Source organism: Nerophis ophidion, linkage group LG22 (assembly GCF_033978795.1).
Source record: "Nerophis ophidion isolate RoL-2023_Sa linkage group LG22, RoL_Noph_v1.0, whole genome shotgun sequence".
Taxonomy (NCBI): domain Eukaryota; kingdom Metazoa; phylum Chordata; class Actinopteri; order Syngnathiformes; family Syngnathidae; genus Nerophis; species Nerophis ophidion.
Genome location: NC_084632.1, coordinates 17,053,939 through 17,074,177, shown reverse-complemented (window position 1 = coordinate 17,074,177; position 20,239 = coordinate 17,053,939). Strand labels below are relative to the sequence as shown.

The 20,239-nt window shown below is 41.5% G+C and overlaps 1 long non-coding RNA gene across 1 annotated transcript in view; it reads left to right on the top strand.

Annotated features, from left to right (window-relative positions):
- The window catches only part of LOC133540940 (uncharacterized), a 71,240-nt gene extending 58,471 nt beyond the window's left edge, over positions 1–12,769 (top strand). Inside the window, exons 2-3 of the long non-coding RNA XR_009803766.1 lie at positions 12,131–12,214; positions 12,385–12,769. This is a non-coding gene — a long non-coding RNA (uncharacterized LOC133540940). The remainder of the gene's footprint in view (positions 1–12,130; positions 12,215–12,384) is intronic.
- The last annotated feature ends 7,470 nt before the right edge of the window (positions 12,770–20,239 follow it).

Genomic DNA, 20,239 nt, shown 5'->3' with positions numbered 1-20,239 from the left:
TGTTGGCCCTGCGATGAGGTGGCGACTTGTCCAGGGTGTACCCCGCCTACCGCCCAAATGCAGCTAAGATAGTATCCAGCGACCCCCCCGCCACCCCAAAAAGAGATGAGCGGTAGAAAATGCATGGATGGATACATATATATTTTTATATGTATATTTGTATATACTCTATATCAGGGGTCACCAACGCGGTGCCCGCGGGCACCAGGTAGCTCGTAAGGACCAGATGAGTCGCCCGTTGGCCTGTTCTAAAAATATCTCAAATTGCAGCACTTACCAGTGAGCTGCCACTATTTTTTAAATTGTATTTATTAACTAGCAAGCTGGGGCTTCACGGTGGGAAAGGGGTTAGTGCTCTTGCCTCACAATACGAAGTTCCTGCAGTCCTGGGTTCAAATCCAGGCTCGGGATCTTTCTGTGTGGAGTTTGCATGTTCTCCCCGTGAATGCGTGGGTTCCCTCCGGGTACTCCGGCTTCCTCCCACTTCCAAAGACATGCACCTGGGGATAGGTTGATTGGCAACACTAAAATTGGCCCTAGTGTGTGAATGTGAGTGTGAAAGTTGTCTGTCTATCTGTGTTGGCCCTGCGATGATGTGGCGACTTGTCCAGGGTGTACCCCGCCTTCTGCCCGATTGTAGCTGAGATAGGCGCCAGCGCCCCCCGTGACCCCAAAAGGGAATAAGCGGTAGAAAATGGATGGATGGACTAGCAAGCTGGTCTCGCTTTGCTCGACATTTTTAATTCTAAGAGAGACAAAACTCAAATAGAATTTGAAAATCCAAGAAAATATTTTAAAGACTTGGTCTTCACTTGTTTAAATAAATTCATTTGTTTTACTTTGCTTCTTATAACTTTCAGAAAGACAATTTTAGAGAAAAATACAACCTGAAAAATGATTTTAGGAGTTTTAGACACATATACCTTTTTTTTTTCTTTAAAATTCCTTCCTCTTTTTTACTGGTATTTTAAAATTTAAAGCCCACCAGGCTGCACCAAACTTTTGGTGCCTTGTTGACACAGAAAAGTACAGTGGTGTATGTGCAGCAGCTATGAAGGTTGCAGGCCTGTTTGGTTCAACTTATCTTTGTGAATCAGCCTTTTCTGACATGAACTTCATCAGAACAAACACAGAACACGCCTCACTGATGGACATCTGCATGACTCACTCAGAGTTGCAGTGTCAAGGTACACACCAGAGTACAACACACTAGTTAACAGCATGCAATGCCAGGCTTCCCACTAACTGACAAAGAAACCGATAACAGATTTGGTGTCTAGTTGAAAGTGTGACATGATTTATTTAAACATTTGAGAGTTTACTTTTGTATTTTATATGAGTTATTATTTGTACAAACATAGTGCAAAGTAATTCATGATTAGTTAAAAAATGTTAGTGGCTAGCAAATTAAAATGGGATATTGTGATTTCTCAAGACTGTCTTAGAAGTGATCATTTGAAAATCTTCAATTTGAAAAATGTGCACTTTCAGAAAATATAAAAATAAAGTGTTGCATAATGATATTTATCTGTTTCTACATATATTTATTGTGAGGAATCATTAAGATGTGCAGTGTTTCCACAAAGATAAATATAATTAATTATTAATAATAACATAGAGTTCAAGGTAAATTGAGCAAATTGGCTATTTCTGGCAATTTATTTAAGTGTGTATCAAACTGGTAGCCCTTTGCATTAATCAGTACCCAAGAAGTAGCTCTTGGTTTCAAAAAGGTTGGTGACCCCTGCTCTATATGTATATATGTATATACACAACATAGAAATATGGAATCCTTAAGATGACCAAAATACTGTAACTATTACATGTTATCATGAATGTGCCTTAATTTGATACATACGGCATGCATATAAAATGTTGTGTTCTTTACCTTTTGTAAATTACCATTACCTGCATTGTTAGCTGGTTCTTTCTATAACAGGGGTGTCAAACTCAAATATAGAGTAGGCCAAAATTTTAAACGGAATAAAGCCGCGGGCCAAGGTTGAACAAATTAACCTTTTAATAGGGACCCAAACAAACTTTGCATTAAATATTGAACAAGCAAGGCTTATATAACTTTAGTGACATGCAAAATCCAGTTTCAAATAATAATAATTAAAAAAATATCAATGGCATATCAAATACAATTTAAATAAAAATGGAATGCCTTTTTTTCTATTTGCAATCTTCTGAAGTAAATATACAATTCTTTCCACAGGCTAATAATACATTTGAAAATAACAATAACGAATGACCCAAACATTCAAGCCTTGAAGTAGCAATAGAAAATGCATGAATAAAACGTTAATTATTGGTCAGTTTGCTGGAAGTTTCCCGGCAGAGTTAGTGCTGCAAGGGAATCTGGGTATTTGTTCTGTTGTGCTACGGTGCGGATGTTCACCCCGAAATGGGTTTGTCATTCTTGTTTGGTGTGGGTTCACAGTGTGGAGCATTTTTGTAACAGTGCTAAAGTTGTTTATACGGCCACCCTCAGTGTGACCTGTATGGCTGTTGACCAAGTATGCATGGCATTCACTTGTGTGTGTGTGTGTGTGTAAAAGCCACACATTTTATGTGACAAGCTGTTAGTATGGAGGAAAAGCGGACGTGACGACAGGTTGTAGAGAACGCTAAAGGTAGTGCCTTAAATGCACGCGCCCAATATAGTTGTCCAGGTGGAAATTGGTAGAAATTCGGGAGAATGGTTGCCCCGTGAGATTTTCGGGAGGGGCACTGAACTTCGGGAGTCTACCGGGAAAATTAGGAGGTTTGGCACCGACGCCATATAACACCGGATGGCCAGCTCTAATGCTAAATTGATATTGCCTCAAGGCCCATATTAAACTAGTTTGACACCTATGTTCTAGAAGTTTTTTCCTCTCACTATTTAGAATGTACAGTAAAGAGAAATACATGTGTTATTGGAATTGTGAATAAAAAAATGCGCAGTTCAGCTCTGAAAGAAGTGGTTCAAAGCTGTATGCGTGCAAACGGTTGCAGTAAAGTCCATCCAGCCAGCATCTTCTGGCTATCACTGCCCATCAGTTAGCTTCATCTTTCTGATGGCATCTGCTGAAAGCAAGCAGTTTATTTAGTGTCTGCGTCAGTGGAGCGGCGATGGGCCAGGATACAGATGCAACAATCCTGCTGCTTATCTTGCTTCCAAAGCAGCAACTGGTGCAGGGGAAGAGAAATAGTGCAATGGTGGATGCTTTACTACACTTAGTGCTTGAAACAACCTGTGTGAGGGATGAGTTGTGCATCCACGTGAGCGTCGAACCGCTATAACTCCAATAAAAATATATCCCATTACTGAGATAACTTTGTAACAAATGAGCGGCAGGTTAATTGTTTTCAAAATCAGATGAACCCGAAGACAATTTTTTTTTTTTTTCGCTAATCTAAGGTGGGTTGGATACAACCAGAGAGGCTTTGAGTTTAGCCCACCGGCTTTCGCTCATCAACCGGCTGATTGGTTTCTAATTAAATTACTGTTTTGGTGTCATAACTGTCTCATCACGTGGTAACAAAAGTCATTAAGACAGTTTTATTTTTAGACCTCCCTCAGCGCAACATGGCAGAGAGACCATTTTAATCAATCAATCAATCAATCAATGTTTACTTATATAGCCCTAAATCACTAGTGTCTCAAAGGGCTGCACAAACCACCACGACATCCTCGGTAGGCCCACATAAGGGCAAGGAAAACTCACACCCAGTGGGACGTCGGTGACAATGATGACTATGAGAACCTTAGAGAGGAGGAAAGCAATGGATGTCGAGCGGATCTAACATGATACTGTGAAAGTTCAATCCACAATAGATACAACACAGTCGCGAGAGTCCAGTCCAAAGAGGATCTAAGACACAGCAGCGAGAGTCCCGTTCACAGCGGAGCCAGCAGGAAACCATCCCAAGCGTAGGCGGACCAGCAGCGCAGAGATGTCCCCAGCCGATACACAGGCGAGCAGTACATGGCCACCGGATCGGACCGGACCCCCTCCACACGGGAGAGTGGGACATAGACTCTAATCCTCTGTGTTTGCTTGTTAATACACCTTTTAAATAAACAAAGACGTGTTACTTGTTCTGTGGCGGAGCTCGTCACTCAAAATAGGTGTATTGCAAATCATTGTTCCCCTCTGAAACTAAAACAATTGCCATGAATATGTTTTTGTCCCCTCAAAACAGCACAATTTTAAGACACAGCATGCTTTAAAAAAGGAAAAAATGAACTTCTAAACAGCAAATATTGGATCAAAACAATAAAAATAACTAGGGGTGTCAAAAGCATTTGATATTTGAATGTATCACAATTTTTATTTGTAAAGATTCTTAATTTATTGAAAAAAAATATATTTATGAAAAAAATGTGTGTATGTATATATATACATATATATATTAGGGGTGTGGGAAAAAATCGATTCGAATACGAATCTTGATTCTCACGTTGTGCGATTCAGAATCGATCATTTTTTTTTTAATCGACTTTTTTCATTTTTTGTTGATCGATCCAACAAACCAATACACAGCAATACCATAACAATGCAATCCAATTCCAAAACCAAACCTGACCCAGCAACACTCAGAACTGCAATAAACAGAGCAATTGAGAGGAGACACAAACACGGCACAGAATAAACCAGAAGTAGTAAAACAAAAATGAATATTATCAACAACAGTATCAATATTAGTTACCATTTCAGCATAGCAGTGATTAAAAATCCCTCATTGACATTATCATTAGACATCTATAAAGGGTGGAATGCCATCTCCGGTTTGGGGAGGCGACCCTGCCCCCAAGTGGAGGAGTTCAAGTACTTGGGAGTCATGTTCACGAGTGAGGGAAGAGTGGATCGTGAGATCGACAGGCGCATAGGTGCGGCGTTTTCAGTGATGCGGAAGTTGTACCGATTCGTTGTGGTGAAGAAGGAGCTGAGCCGGAAGGCAAAGCTCTCAATTTACCGGTCGATCTATGTTCCCATCTTCACCTATGGTCATGAGCTTTGGGTCATGACCGAAAGGATAAGATCACGGGTACAAGCGGCCGAAATGAGTTTCCCTCCACCGGGTGGCGGGGCTCTCCCTTAAAGATGGGGTGAGAAGCTCTGCCATTCGGGAGGAACTCAAAGTAAAGCCGCTGCTCCTCCACATCGAGAGGAGCTAGATGAGGTGGTTCGGGCATCTGGTCAGGATGCCACCCGAACGCCTCCCTAGGGAGGTATTTAGGGCACATCCAACCGGTAGGAGGCCACGGGGAAGACCCAGGACACGTTGGGAAGACTATGTCTCCCAGCTGGCCTGGGAACGCCTCGGGATCCCCCGGGAAGAGCTAGACGAAGTAGCTGGGGAGAGGGAAGTCTGGGTTTCCCTGCTTAGGCTGTTGCCCCCGCGACCCGACCTCTGATAAGCGTAAGAAGATGGATGAATGGATGGATTTATAAAAAAAAAAAAGAACAATAGTGTCACAGTGGCTTACAAATGCATCGCATCTCATAAGCTTGACAACACACTGTGTCCAATGTTTTCACAAAGATAAAATAAGTCATATTTTTGGTTTGTTTAATAGTTAAAACAAATTTGCATTTTTGCAATCAGTTTATAAAACATTGTCCTTTACAATTTTATAAAATATTTTTTTTTTTAAATCTACTACTCTGCTAGCATGTCAGCAGACCGGGGTAGATCCTGCTGAAATCCTATGTCTTGAATGAATACAGAATCGTTTTGAATCGGAAAAAATGAAAATTATGGAAAGTGCCACTCTTCATAGCAACTGGTGTTCTGGTCTGAATTGGAATAGCCCCAAAACCCATTTTAAGATATTCAACTCTAATATTCAAGCTAAAGTGAATTGTGCCCCCTCCACCCCCCCCCCCCCCTGCCCCCACACTCCCACACCCTCACACACACCCAAATTTGTCATAATTCATGTGAACTGTGGCCGTATGAATCCCCTTCCTACTGTAAAGAATGTCACACCAAGAGGGGGGCGGTATATCAAGTCTGGTGATGTGTAAAAGGGGCATTGCAAATTTTGATTGATTGGTTGATTGAAACTTTTATTAATAGACTGAACAGTACAGTACATATTCCGTACAATTGACCACTAAATGGTAACACCTGAATAAGTTTTTCAACTTGTTTAAGTCGGGGTCCACGTTAATCAATTCATGGTAAAGTAAAGCACGGTTAGTTATTTACGATTACTCAAAAGCTAATCGATTTAATGGGAAAATGACTGCTAGAATAATTTTTCGGCAGCATGGAATACCTAACGAGAACTTGATTGTGAAATTTCGGTCATCTGAACACTGGTGGTTTAAGTCGTAAATGATAGTCCAACTCATTCTATTTATCTATTCTGATAATCAGGTGATTGTAAACTGAATGCTGGTGACTGCAACTCATACAGTGATCTTTAGTAAACGTATACTCATTATCAGACATTAAAACCTGTCTGTGAGCAAATAATTGAGAACCACTGAGTGGTTTGTTACCCACAATAATCACGACAACTGAGACCGCAGACATAATAATAATGATAACTTAGATTTATATCGCGCTTTTCTAGACACTCAAAGCGCTCACAGAGAAGTGGGACTCAACATTCATTCACACCTGGTGGTGGTAAGCTACATCAGTAGCCACAGCTGCCCTGGGGTAGACTGACAAAAACAAGCAAAATCTAGGTTAGAAACCCAAGTTACCACTCCACTGTCCCGTTGCAGCACCAACAATGGGTATTGTTAAATCTGAACAGTAAGGACACAATTATGACAATGCAACAACGTTCTTTGACCAAGGTGAAATTGAAACAGTATCCATACCCTTGACCTAAAAAAAAAAAAAAACACAGATCCTTAAATCCCACTCCAAGGAAGCCTTTAGAGCCGCTATGCTGAACCCGTAAATGTGGAAACTGAGCAGTGGAGCATTTGATGGCTGGTTGTGTACCACATAACTCCTTGGTTGAGCTAGCTCTTGACTGCAGGCTAAAGAGTAAAACAAACACAGAGATGAGGCATTTGTCTGCAACCCCTCCTGGGTTGTGTGACAGGCTTGCAGTGGTGGAGAGATCCCATCACCCTGACAGACGGCTTCTTGCAGGAGAAGAGTTAATTGCTGTGGGACCAAAGTAGCCTTCAACATCCATCAACAAACCCTCCGGCTCACCGGGGTTTGAGGTTTAGGGGGAAGCATTGAGATGGAATACAACCGTGGCGGGCCGTAGAGGGCAGAGAGATGTGGGGAACATCTGATTTCCTTTGACATCCTGGTAAATAACCTTCAAAATAAAATACTGTGGTTGAGCTGCTGCCCGGTGCGGGAGAAACCTGTCTCCACATTGAGAAGATCAATATTTAATGTTAAAATTTACAGGGCGACCACTAAAATTATTTAAATAATCAAAATACTATAATCAAGTCCTTTCAGGGCATTCAATTGATCGCAACTGGACTGTTTGGTTTGTCCTAAAAAGACGTTTCGCTTCTCATCCAAGTAGACTCCGCTCATAGACTTAGATTGGTCAGAGCTAGTCTAGCAGCTGTGTCCTGGGCATGACGTTAAAGTGCATCCAGCAGTGGAGGCTCCTTTATGGGGTCTTGGGGCACTTGGAGGTTAACCCCTTGTTACCCCAGGTGGCCTTTGGCAAAGGCCTAGTACCTGACTACCCCCTAGCCAGGGATACGGTGAAGACCTCAACGACGGAGCAGGCGGTTTAAGAACTACCACAACGGCTACGATGGCGGGAAAATGCTGCAGCAGAAAAGGGTCCCCAGTCGTCTTGGACTCCATGCCACCGGACCCTGACACAATTCTGTCAAGGATGGTGTGGTGACTGTCTGTAAACTAGAGATGCGCGGTTTGCGGTCACAACCGCAGAGTCCGCGGATAAACCGCGGGTCGGGCGGGTGACATGACGAAAAAATAGATTTTGAATAGATTCGGGCGGGTGGCGGTTGAACCAATTCGGAAATATATATTGTAATAATCCCAGGAATGTAGGCTCATAAAACTTCTTCGTTTGTCTTGTCTTTATTACACAAGATGTAATACAACCACACAACAGCTCTCATGTCTCAAACGCTTATCCCAGGACAACTCAAACTCTCACTTCCTGTCGATAACGTCACTTCCCTATCTCTCCCGGAAGTCCCGACCCCCCCCCCCCCAGCCAAAGTCATTGGCTAACACCCCGTAGCCAGCGGCTACATTATACATAGTTAAATGTTATGTTGAAGAGGTTCATTTAGCCTACTGACGTGTATTTATAAATGGTTGATTTATATAGGCTAGTAGGTAAAGTGTTGTACCTGACAACTCTTGATGATACAATCCATTTTTCACGTCACAGACAATGTCACGCTAACATCACGTGACACCTCTGATGAAGGCTGCAGAAGCAAGGTAGCCCAAACTTGTCAGGTACAACACTTTATCTTACTAGCCTATAGAAATCAACCATTTATAAATGGTTAAATGTTCTTACCCACATACGAAAAACCGAGCAGCACTCTTTGAAACAGTATGTGGGCATACTTTTATTTTGAAGTGTCTCGTTTGGTCTGTGGACGGATGTAAGGAAGCTTCATCTGGGTATGGCCAACGAGGTATTGATCTTTTGTTGGTATTTTACTTGGTAAAATGTTTGATCCACATGCTGTGCATGTTATTATTTTTACGTTTGTAACGTGCTTTATTTATTACAGTTTCCCTGTGAATTTGAAGGGAAATTAAGCCTTCAAATAAATCAGTTCAAGAAAACCATCGTGTCTGTGCTATTTGGAAGGAGTTACACTTTCTAACCTCACTAATGCCTTGCATCATCTATATTAGATATATAACAACGGGTGGGTGTGGGTTTGATGAAATGTTGGTTCGGGTGGGTGGCGGGTGGATGACGACTTTAGTGATGCGGTTGCGGATGATATAATTGCCTATCCGCGCATCTCTACTGTGCACTAGTCTCCCCACGTTAAACAAAGTCACGCACAGGCATCCTAAATAAAGGGATACCCCCCCTACCAAGAGGATCGTCATACTTGTTCGAGCGACCGCCGATGATGATGAGTACTTGGTGCTAAAACCACAAATATTTAGACTTCAACATGCAGCTCAACTGGGGCAGCACGGTGCAGGAGGGGTTAGTGCGTATGCCTCACAATACGAAGGTCCTGAGTAGTCCTGGGTTCAATCCCGGGCTTGGGATCTTTCTGTGTGGAGTTTGCATGGTCTCCCCTCCGGGTACTCCGGCTTCCTCCCACTTCCAAAGACATGCACCTGGGGATAGGTTGATTGGCAACACTAAATTGGCCCTAGTGTGTCAATGTGAGTGTGAATGTTGTCTGTCTATCTGTGTTGGCCCTGTGATGAAGTGGTGACTTGTCCAGGGTGTACCATGCCTTCCGCCAGATTGCAGCTAAAATAGGCTCCTGCTCCCCCCCGCGACCCTAAAGGGAATAAGCTGGATGGATGCAGCTCAACAGTTGTTTTTCTCACTACGATAGGACAGAACCATCCTTGCCCAGGCACACCCTCCCAGTGTTTGAGTATAAATATTTGGGGTTTTGACACCAGCCACTAAATTAGATCCGACCAATCTAAATCTAACACTAGATCTGACCAATTTAAGTCTATAGGTCTATAAGTCTATAACCTACAATCTGAACCCCAAGATGCAGATAAGGAGGGAGGCATTTTGCAGGAAAACATGATTTAAGTTAAAACACTAAGACAAAAAACAAAGGGTACAAACAAAAAGTATGCACATGGGCGGATATCAAAATAAGGGACCTAGCATGGGAGCTAGAAAACAAAAAGAAACTTAGCATGGAAGCTAGCAAGAATCGAGCAGGAGACAGAAATCGTAATATAAAAACAAACTTGGAAGCAGAGAACAAAAGGCAGTAAGCTAAAAAACGCAATCAAACATAGTTTACCGCAACGCTGCATAGACAAGACAAGATACGACACGACAGGAGCGATAATACGTGCCATCGACAAGACAATAATCCAGCACTGACTGGAGGAATAAAGCAGGTAAAAATAGGAGCGGGCTGATTGACACCGGGTGTGGCCAGGTGCCAATCAGCCGCAGCTGAGGTGAAGTAGCGCTCAGGGAGAAAGAAAGGAAACTAACAAAATAAGAGCACTGACAGGAACTAAAGACAGGAAATACTAAACACACACACACAGAGGAAAAACTAAAACACAAACAAACTGGCAGTGGCAAGCCAAATGAAACGTCTTCTAAGACTAACCAAACAGTCCAATTGTGATCGGTTGAATGCCCTCAGAATGCAATGACCTGAATGAATAAGAACATCTGTAAATATATAATAAAGTCAATGCTTATCTAATATGTACTGGAATAGACTACTGGAAAAAATAACCCACACTATGCAGTAGCTTTTCAAAGCAGTTTGGTAATCACACAGTATATACAGGCTATGATCTCACCAGTGTGAGTTAGTGTTCGCCGGCTTGTGCCCAGGAAACGGGAACATATCCATCCAGGTGTGAAATCGAGCGAGCATCCTGACAACTTTTGTCAACATCTCCTTGTTGACTTCTGCTCCACTTTTGCATTTTCATGTCTCGTTCTAACATTCTGAACAGGTTGAAACACGCATAACTCTACAGAGCTCCTTTACGAAAAAAAAAAAAGGTAATGCTTATTTAATGTTAAAGCTTTTCTTCTTCCTAGTTCTTCTCAGGCATGGTAAATCTTGCAAGTGTAGCCGTGCACTTGTACTTTAATGTGACATGTTCATATTAAGTTGAACCATAACTACTACCGATGCAGCCATATTTTTCTGTTTTCTCGGTCGGATACTGAATGTCGGTCCGATATCATCAAAAAAACAAGTATCAGATCAAATCGGTTTACATCTAATTCTATAAGCGCTTTGATACAAGCAGTCTGACAATGTGTTTACTTGTGCAAAGCTGGACAGCTAATTAACATTTAAATGTCTTCCAATAAACACACAAGGTTGGTCTTGTATTTTAGTCAAGTCATTTACAAAATGTAAACACGGTAGGCTATAGGCTACAACAAATATTTTGACTCATGGGGCCAATTTTAGAGAAAAAAATGTGTCTGGGGGCTGGTATATCTATTTTTAGGAACACCAATACAAAACCTCACAATAAGGTTTGATTGAATGTTAAAAATGTTATGACAGACCGCCTTAAAAAACGGAATGGCATTTAATTTTTTTGTACTGAATTAGACACCCAGACTGTACGTGAAAATAAAGAATGTGGGATTTACTGTCAGGCTTGCCACTGACAGTTTGTTTGTGTTTTAGTTTTTCCTCTGTGTGTGTGTTTAGTATTTCCTGTCTTTAATTCCTGTCAGCGCTCTTATTTTGTTAGTTTCCTGTCTTTCTCCCTGAGCACTGTTTCACCTCAGCTGTGGCTGATTGGCACCTGGCCACACCTGGTGTCAATCAGCCCGCTTTTATTTTTACCTACTTTGTTCTTCCAGTCAGTGCTGGATTATTCTTTCAAAGTTAGTTTGTGACGAACCACAAGATGCAGAGAAGGAAGGAGGCATTTTGGAGGAAAACATGATTTAATTTAAAACACTAACACAAAAAACAAACACAGGGTACAAACAAAAAGCATGCACGTGGGCGGATACCAAAATAAGGGAGCTAGCAAGGGAGCTAGAAAACAAAAAGGAACTTAGCATGGAAGCTAGCAAGAATCGAGCAGGAAACAGAAGTTGTAATATAAAAATAAACTCGGAAGCAGGGAACAAAAGGCAGGAAGCTAAAAACCGCAATCAAACATAGCTTACCGCAACGCTGCATAGACAAGACAAGATACGACACGACAGGAGCGATAATACATGACAAGAGCGGCATGCAATACGTGCCATGGACAAGACAATTGTCCAGCACTGACTGGAGGAGCAAAGCAGGTAAAAATAGGAGCGAGCTGATTGACACCAGGTGTGGCCAGGTGCCAATCAGCCGCAGCTGAGGTGAAGCAGCGCTCAGGGAGAAAGAAAGGAAACTAACAATCAGGGCCTACTTTATCTCCATTTGATCTAAAAATGTAACAGTTATTGATCACCACAATTTATAGTATTGACGTATTTTACTGTTTCTTAAAGCCATACTGTCCCTTGGGGGCCGCATTTGACTGCGGGATTCGTTCTCTCTGGATACAGACGGACCACTCTGGACGAAGTGTGCAGGTAAAAACATGATATATTCCTCATAAATCATACACCATACAAAGAAACAGGAAGTAAATGTTAGAATAATTATGTATATATTATCACACTAACTTTAGAATGCTTAAAGTCTGTTGCTTTAGTTATTAGCTATTGTGCTCAAGTTGGACTTTTTTTCTAATCAATGCAAGGACAAAACTTCTTGTCTGAGCGGTGGCCTCAGCTACATGATGTCATCATAGTTTTGGCTCACTGGCAGCCAAGGACTTCGGAGACTTCGGCATGGATGGGATGACAGCACGCAGACGAGACAGAGACTTCAAGGATCTCAACGAAGATAAGATGACAACACGCGGACGAACTCGGCGACAAGGCAAAATCACATTCCGTCACGTACTATGCGTCTTGGTCCTGCTTTGCATAATATATGTGACCACTCCTTTTAGAGGCAGCTTCAGTGATGTTGACTATGGAACTCTGAATAAAAAGGAGAACGCAGCAACTGGACCTTAGAGCGTAGGGCGAGACTGTGACTAAGTGTGCAGTGCCCGCGTTCTCCTCATGAGCCCTATTTAATTCTGTGTCTGCTTGATTCCTTGCTTCTTGTCTGATTAATAGATGTCACCAGTGTTTGAACCGGACAGTAAACCAAACTGATCGCACATGAACCTTAGGTACTAACTTGGAACAGGAATCTAGAAAAAAGAAATAACCTTAGGTGCCTGTTGCATACAGCAAACAACAAAGCCAGACAGAGCGTGGCGAGCAACGTGAATAAATAGCTCTCTGATTAGTGCCCGACAGCAGGTGAACGTGCCGAACACTAACCAGAGGCAGGTAAAACTAATCAGTACCTGCGGCGACCAACAAAACCCAGAAGTGCACAAAACGGGAACTGAGAGAGTCAAAAACTAACAGAACATGACTAAACAGAGCATGATCCGGGTCACGGATCATGACACATACAGTTGCCATTCGAATATCTGTTATCCATTTTTTTTTTCTACCACAAAGACTGGTAATTCCATAATTACTGTATAACCAGGAGTTGTATGAAGTTGGCTGGTAATTTTCCCCATATGTTAATCAAGTTACTTATTGTTTCCAATGTACAAAAATAGACATACAATCAATCTTTTAAAAGTATATGTTGTCTTTTGCCGAGGTCCGTGTTCGACTAACAACCTGAACCGTCCAGTTCCGATTATTTTGAATACCCAAAGAAATTCATTGTTGTTGATGTGTTTTTTTTTACATTTTATGTTGTCTTCTCAACATGAAGTGATATCGTTCAGTGAACTACATTGAATCTAACAAGGAGCAAAGATAGACGGTGGAAACAGAACGGAAATTTAACCTAACACTTGTGCCCATGTATTGTATCACGTTAACTTACACATCTGTGCCAAGTGTGCTCTAACACATCTGCCTAGCCTCTTAAAAGTCTGCCTCAAACAACCCAGGAAAGAACACTATCTTAATAAGAATTCTATCTCCATTGTGTCGACAGTTGTTGATAACCTTGGTCTATGAATGTACTGTCTGACGATAAAGGTAGATTCCAGCATTGAAGTGTGGTGAGGTACATGGCTGGTGAGGCACTGACGTGCACAGTCAGATTTATAAACATATGAACCCTGAAGAGTATCTTATTCACCATTTGATTGGCAGCAGTTAATGGGTTATTTTTAAAAGCTCATACCAGCATTCTTTACACATACAAACTATAGCACACAAAAAAGCACATTTGATAAAAAAAAAAACGTTATTAGGGTCTTACCTTTACTTATAAATAAAGTCCATGCTCCGCTCCTTCTGAACAAAAGCATCGATAACTTGTTTTAAAAGTCTATCCGTCTTGATGGAGATCAGTCTGAAGCAAACTTTTGGTCTTCCTTTAATTATCACCCCCTGCTTCGATTGAAAGACCAGTTTAGAAAACTTATTTATTTTAGATATGGATTCATCCACGTTAAAAGAGGACAAAACAAATGATCGCTGCCACTGCACTTGACTTGCTAACTGTAGCTTGTTCTCACTTCTTCTGCAGCATAGTATTCACAAGAATGATCTCTGGGATCACTAGCGCCCTTTACCACATGGAGGCGGGAGAACAGGTGCCTCGCACAGTGCGTCTTCGCAACCGTTTTATGATTGCCGAGCACAAGAAATATTTTACACACATACAGTTGTTGACAAAATACGCTCTACATAATAATGGATTAGATTTATATTGCGCTTTTCTATTGTTAGATACTCAAGGCGCTCACAGAGAAGTGGGAACCCATCATTCATTCACACCCGGTGGTGGTAAGCTACATCAGTAGCCACAGCTGCCCTGGGGTAAACTGACGGAAGCGTGGCTGCCAGTTTGCGCCTACGGCCCCTCCGACCACCACCAATGATTCATTCATCATTCATTCACCAGTGTGAGCGGCACCGGGGGCAAAGGGTGAAGTGTCCTGCAATTTATACCAAAAAGTTCTATTTTGGTTTCATCTGAACACATGACATTCTCCCAATCCTCTACTGTATCATTCATGTATCCAGTTTGGTATAAACTCAACTCGTTGTGTTTGGAGGAAGAAGAATACTGAGTTGCATCCCAAGAACACCAGACCTACTGTGAAGCATGGGGGTGGAAACATCATGCTTTGGGGCTGTTTTTCTGCTAAGGGAACAGGAAGATTGATCCGTGTTAAGGAAAGAATGAATGGGGCCATGTATCGTGAGATTTTGAGCCAAAATCCTCCTTCCATCAATGAGAGCTTTGAATGGTTGACCAAATACTTATTTTCCACCATAATTTACAAATACATTCTTTAAAATTCCTACAATGTGAATTCCTGGATTTTTTATTTCACATTCTGTCTCTCACGGTTGAAGTGTACCTATGATGAAAATTCCAGACCTCTGTCATCATTTTAAGTGGGAGAACTTGCACAATCAGTGGCTGACTAAATACTTTTTTGCCCCACTGTACACTATATGGTGAGTTTTTACTGACTTGGTCCAAAGTGCTAATATAACCTGCATCCAGGTTACTCTGTCAGTCGATGCCATTTTATTCTGTCTCGCAGGATGAAAGCAACCTTGAGGGGAGATGACATATAAATCGCTACAGTCTACTTCGGAACCTTATTCTAGTTCAAGGGTGACAACATGGGAAAATATGTGATTTCTCTCCCAATTCCCACCTTACCTCATCTTACCTGCGCCCACACACGCGAGGCACGGTACCGTCGCCATGGTCTGAAGGCGCTGTCTCCTTGTTTTAGCGCGTTCAGAGTGTAGGTAAGACACTTAAACTGTCATTTCAAATTAAGTTCACAACAGTAGATAGGACTGGACCCTCTTGTGGCTCAAGACACAGCACAGCACTCAAGTTCTTTGGATTCAGGCTGGGTGAGGGCCATAGGGATGCTCTGCTTGGTACTGTAGTTGCTGCTACCTCGGGGCGGGTTGTTGTGGGAACGGCTGTTAAAGTGTCATGTTGTCAAATGTCAGCTGGTAATTGAACGTTTCAGTATTCATCATTAGGGTTCGGTATCCTTGACATATTTTCCGTTAATATGAATTGTTAAAGGGGAACATTATCACAATTTCAGAAGGGTTAAAACCAATAAAAATCAGTTCCCAGTGGCTTATTTTATTTTTCGAAGTTTTTTTAAAATTTTACCCGTCCCGGAATATCCTTATAAGAAGCTTTAAAGTGCTTGATCTTCGCTATTTGCGATGCCACTGTCCATTTCCCTGTGACGTCACATAGCGATTCCGATACAAACATGGCGAATAGCACAGCAAGATATAGCGACATTAGCTCGGATTCAGACTCGGATTTCAGTGGCTTAAGCGTTTCGACAGATTACGCATGTATTGAAACAGATGGTTGGAATATGGAGGCAGATAGCGAAAACGAAATTGAAGAAGAAACTGAAGCTATTGATGGCGGAAGCCGGAATCGGACCTGGAATCCTCAAATTGCTGGCATGGCCACGCTAATTACCTGTGCCACGCAGCTCCCTTTAGTTCAGCTTCCACCTCAAATGATTTAGTAACCTCCGGTTTGCATTTTACAAACCCCGTTTCCATATGAGTTGGGAAATTGTGTTAGATGTAAATATAAACGGAATATAATGATGTGCAAATAATTTTTAACCCATATTCAGTTGAATGCACTACAAAGACAACATATTTGATGTTCAAACTGATAAACATTTTTTTTTTCCAAATAATCATTAACTTTAAAATTTGATGCCAGCAACACGTGACAAACAAGTTGGGAAGGTGGCAATACATACTGATAAAGTTGAGGAATGATCATAAAACACTTATATGGAACATCCAACGGGTGTGCAGGCTATTTGGGAACAGGTGGGTGCCATGATTGGGTATAAAAGCAGCTTCCATGAAATGCTAAGTAATTCACAAACAAGGATGGGGTGAGGGTCAGCACTTTGTAAGCAAATTGTCGAACAGTTTTCGAACAACATTTCTCAACGAGCTATTGTAAGGAATTTAGGGATCTTACCAGCTACGGTCCGTAAAATCATAAAAAAGTTCAGAGAATCTGGAGAAATCACTGCACGTAAGCGATGATATTACGGATTTTTGATCCCACAGGCAGTACTGCATCAAAAACCGACATCAGTGTGTAAAGGATATCACCACATGGGCTCAGGAACACTTCATAAAACCACTGTCGGTAACTACAGTTGGTCGCTACATCTGTAAGTGCAAGTTAAAGCTCTACTATGCAAAGCCAAACCCATTTATCAACAGCACCCTGAAACGCCGCCGGCTTGGCTGGGCCCGAGCTCATCTAAGATGGACTGATGCAAAGTGCAAAAGTGTCTCTGGTCTGACGAGTCCACATTTCAAATTATATTTGGAAACAGAGGACGTGGTGTCCTCCAGAACAAAGAGGAAAATAACCATTCGGATTGTTATAGGCGCAACGTTGAAAAGCCAGCATCTGTGATGGTATGGGGGTGTATTAGTGCCCAAGGGATGGGTAACTTACACATCTGTGAAGGCACCATTAGTGCTGAATGGTCCATACAGGTTTTGGAGCAAAATATGTTGTTATCCAAGCAACTTGCTTATTTCAGCAAGACTAGTGTTACAACAGCGTGGCTTCGTAAAAAAAGTGTGCGGGTACTTTTCTGGCCCACCTGGAAAATGTGTGCCGCATTATGAAGCGTAAAATACGACAGCGGAAACCCCAGACTGCTGAACGACTGAAGCTCTACATAAAAGAAGAATGCGAAAGAATTCCACTTTCAAAGCTTCAACAATTAGTTTCCTCAGTTCCCAAATGTTTATTGAGTGTTGTTCAAAGAAAAGGTGATGTAACACAGTGGTGAACATGCCCTTTCCCAACTACTTTGACACGTGTTGCAGCCATGAAATTCTAAGTTAATTATTATTTGCAAAAAAAAACTTAAGTTTATGAGTTTGAACATCAAATATCTTGTCTTTGTAGTGCATTCAATTAAATATGGGTTGAAAAGGATTTGCAAATCATTGTATTCCGTTTATATTTACATCTAACACAATTTCCCAACTCATGTGGAAACGGGGTTTGTATTTTCTCTGTTCTGGGTATTGTGTTTTGAAATAATCCCCTCTTTCACCCATCGCACTTCCATTGTGCATAATAAGTTGCAAGAAGCTAAGGACAAAATACTTTTGCAAACTTAGGTCATCGCAAGTCTAATTTCTGCAGCATATCGCTATTACTGTCCCCGACGTGAAGACAAACCGGTGCGTGCAGGGTAGAGCTGCAACGCAACCTTTAGGAGTGGAGAGCAATAAAAGGAGACTAATCAAGAGAATCATACTTAACTCCCATCTGTTCAGAGTGCTACAAATAAAATCCGACCAGCCTGACCTTTGTGAGGCTGGGGAAGCTACCGGGGAAAAGCAAGAAAATGTTCAATTCTCAACTCTTGAATCAATGATTATGGAGGCAGGGAAGCGGCTTGTTCATCAGATATGGACGGCGATATTCAAATGTGACATTTGGAATGAGGATGTTTTACACGTACAAATGAGTGTCTGGTGCCTTCGGTGAGGCGATAACGCATGAATTTGAAATGACTTACAGTAGAGTTCACAACAGTACGTGAAGGCCGACATGAAATCGCTGCACATACCAAACAGTACCAATTATTGGCAGGAAGGCGTCTGGTACAAGGGTCACACTGCAAAAAGTCAGTGTTAAAAAAAAAGCAAAAAATATATATATAAAATTTAGTTTTTTTTTTTTTTTTAACTAAGCAAAATTATCTGCCAATAGAACAAGAAAATTTGGCTTGTGAAGACTTTCCAAAACAAGTAAAATTAGCTAACCTCAATGAACCCAAAAATACCTTAAAATAAGTATATCCCCACTAATAACTACCTCAAAGCACTACTCACCCCCAAATCCTCCACACGACATCTCCTCTCTGACAAAGCTACGAACAATGGGAGACTGGGCTTTCTGATCCGCCACTCCCAGTCTGTGGAACGCTCTCCCTGACCACCTGAGTGCACCACAGACTGTGGATGCTTTTTTTTTAAAAGGCTTAAAAACCTTACATAAAAAAAAAAAAATGTTTGATTTATGCATACTAGTTGTAGCTATTAGGCTGTTGTAGTTTTTTCTTTTATTTATATTTGTATCTTTTTATTTTATTTTGTGAAGTGAAGTGAATTATATTTATATAGCGCTTTTCTCTAGTGACTCAAAGCGCTTTACATAGTGAAACAATATCTAAGTTCCATTAAACCAGTGTGGGTGGCACTGGGAGCAGGTGGGTGAAGTGTCTTGCCCAAGGACACAACGGCAGTGACTCGGATGGCGAAAGCGGGAATCGAACCTGGAACCCTCAAGTTGCTGGGACGGCCACTCTACCAAACGAACTATACCGCCCCAATTTTATATATTTTTTTATTTATTTTAATACAGGTCTGAACTACAGGCGGGCCAGTTAAGTACCCGCACTCTTTTACTACCAAGCCACGCTGTTGTAACACGTGGCTTGGCATTGTCTTGCTGAAATAAGCAGGGGCATCTATGATAACGTTGCTTGGATGACAACATATGTTGCTCCAAGAGCTGTATGTACTTTTAAGAAATTAATGGTGCCTTCACAGATGTGTAATTTACCCATGCCTTGGGCACTAATACACCCCCATACCATCACAGATGATGGCTTTTCAACTTTGCGCCTATAACAATCCGGATGGTTATTTTCTTCTTTGTTGCGGAGGACACCACGTCCACAGTTTCCAAATATAATTGAAAATGTGGACTCGTCAGACCCCAAGACACTTTTCCACTTTGCATCAGTCCATCTTAGATGAGCTCCGGCCAAGCGAAGTGGGCAGCGTTTCTGCGTGCTGTTGATAAATGGGTTTGGCTTTGCATAGTAGATTTTTAACTTGCACTTACAGATGTAGCGACAAACTGTTGTTACTGACAGTGGTTTTATGAAGTGTTCCTGAGCCCATGTGGTGATATCATTTACACGCTGATGTCGGCTTTTGATGCAGTGATTTCCCCAGATTCTCTGAACCTTTTGATGATTTTACGGACCTTAGATGGTAAAATCCCTAAATTCTTTGCAATACGTCGTTGAGAAATGTTGTTCTAAAATTGTTCGACAATTTATTTACAAAGTGGTGACCCTCACCCCATCCCTGTTTGTGAATTACCGAACATGTCATGGAAGCTGCTTTTATACCCAATCGTGGCACCCACCTGTTCCCAATTAGCCTGCACACATGTGGGATGTTCCAAATAAGTGTTTGATGAGCATTCCTCAACTTTATCAGTATTTTTTGCCACCTTTCCCAACTTCTTTGTCACGTGTTGCTGGCATCAAATTCTAAAGTTAATGATTATTTGCAAAATGTTTCAGTTTGAACTTTAAATATGTTGTCTTTGTAGCATATTCAACTGAATATGGGTTGAAAATGATTTGCAAATCATTTTATTCCGTTTTTATTTACATCTGACACAATTTCCCAACTCATTTGGAAACGGGGTTTGTAATA